Consider the following 2,500-nt stretch of genomic DNA (forward strand, 5'->3'; position numbering starts at 1 on the left):
TCTTCCCATTTTGCCATAACAAGATTGGCGTAGCTATTGGCACAAGAAGTGCCCATAGCTACGCCATCCTTCTGCAAAAGATCTTCACCAAAAGAAAGAAATTGGAATAAAGAATAGTTTCAAGGAATAGTGCTAGCAGATCTATTTTTACCATACTATATTGTGACTTACGGCTTAAATAATCAGAGACACTGGAAACACCTAGATCATTGGGAATAACTGTAAATAAACTGACAACATCCAGTGTCACCAGGTAATATTCTCTATTGTCATCAAGTTGTTTAGTATAATCATATAAGTCTAACAAAAACTGTTTACTGTCTCTAAGAATAACTGCGTTAAGATCAACCACAGGGCGTCGGAAATATTCCACATAAATAGAAAAGGGCTCAGTAGCCCAGCCTTGTCCAGCAACAATGGGGCGCATAGGAGGATTGTGCAAAGATTTATGGACTTTGGGGAGACCTTGTATAATAGGTATACGAGGATTCTTAACCTTCAAATAGTCATATGTCTCATCATCAAGTAAGCCGTTCAAAACTAAATCATCTAACATATCATATATTTGGAAAACTTTTTCAGTAATCTCTCCCATTGTAGCTTTATTATAAAATTTCACATCTCCCAACATCTCACGCATCCATCTAACATAATCTGGTTGGTTCATGACCACACAAGAGCCCCCTTTGTCGGCTGGTCTAAAGACTACAGATCCATCTAGTTTTAACTCATCCAATGCTTTCCTCTGTTTATAACTTAGATTATTCCTGTAGTTCTTCCTGTGGTTAAAGTCAAAATATGTATAAATATCATTTTCTACCAGTTTAGCATAAGTATCTACTAAAGGGCTTAGTTGAGGCATATATACACTGGTAGATTTAAAACTTGGATTGTACGTCACATCTTGAGTTGTGCCAAAATCTATTTTCAATTGTAGATTCCTAATAAACAGTCTCAAATCTATGATGGAGTCTACTAAATTACCATTACAGCTAGGTATAAAACTCAAGCCTTTCTCTAGTACATTTTGTTCATCACTAGTAAGGACTTTATTAGATATATTGATAACTAACGATTCGTGGTTCTCTCCCACATTTTCTTTAGGGTCGGGCCATGTTGCTCCCCCCCCTGACCCTTTCCTCTTCTGTCTGCCTCTGCTTGCAGATCATTGTCTGCTTACATAGGAATGTTGGGCTATGGGAAAAGGAACACTGGCCTTCGTACCTAAGTTCTCGTAAGATGTGCTGGGTAGTACTTGACCAGTAATCTTCCTATGTACTACTTCACTATTCACCTTGTCAGTTGCCATATTATCCAGCTTAGAGTTATCACCAATGTTAACTGCATTAGTAACTATAGGAATATTAGATGTAACAAGACCAACACCATTGTCATTAGAAACCTGACTATCTATAACATCATTTAATAAAACATTATCAGTACAGGTATCAACCAACACATTCTCAGTTGTAGCAGGTAAAACATTAGTAACTGTAGCAGGCAAAACATTAGTTTCATGTCTTCCAGGCAAAGCTGTCCTGTTATCAGGTAGCTGCCTAGGCCAAGTAAAGACATGGCAGTTATTAAAGTCCCTTAAATCTCTAAGTATTTTATTTTTCTTAAAATACCTATTATACAAGGTCTCCCCAAAGTCCATAAATCTTTGCACAATCCTCCTATGCGCCCCATTCTTGCTGGACAAGGCTGGGCTACTGAGCCCCTTTCTATTTATGTGGAATATTTCCGACGCCCTGTGGTTGATCTTAACGCAGTTATTCTTAGAGACAGTAAACAGTTTTTGTTAGACTTATATGATTATACTAAACAACTTGATGACAAAAGAGAATATTACCTGGTGATACTGGATGTTGTCAGTTTATTTACAGTTATTCCCAATGATCTAGGTGTTTCCAGTGTCTCTGATTATTTAAGCCGTAAGTCACAATATAGTATGGTAAAAATAGATCTGCTAGCACTATTCCTTGAAACTATTCTTTATTCCAATTTCTTTCTTTTTGGTGAAGATCTTTTTTTGCAGAAGGATGGTGTAGCTATGGGCACTTCTTGTGCCAATAGCTACGCCAATCTTGTTATGGCAAAATGGGAAGAGGAATTTATATTGCAGAACCAGCGCTTCATGACAGACATAGGCCTCTATAAAAGATTTGTGGATGACCTTTTTATTGTCTGGCTTGGTGACGAGAGGAGCCTTCTGGCTTTTTATGATTATATTAACACATCCACCGAATTTTTGAAGTTCACTTTGAATTATTCACGTGAGCAAATTTCTTTTTTAGATGTTAATATACATAGATTGGATAGTGGCCTCTTGAATACTTCTATACATCATAAGTCATGCCATAAGAATACTTTTTTACATAGAGGAGTATGCACCCTAAATATGTATTTGACAATGTGATGAAAGGTCAGCTGATGAGACCCTCTAGGCTTAATGCCTCAGAAGAAGGCTATGTTAATGAAGTTAGCTATTTGCGGTTAG

The sequence above is a fragment of the Protopterus annectens genome, chromosome 14.part0 (genome assembly GCF_019279795.1).
Source record: "Protopterus annectens isolate FY-2018-M chromosome 14.part0, PAN1.0, whole genome shotgun sequence".
Classification (NCBI taxonomy): domain Eukaryota; kingdom Metazoa; phylum Chordata; order Ceratodontiformes; family Protopteridae; genus Protopterus; species Protopterus annectens.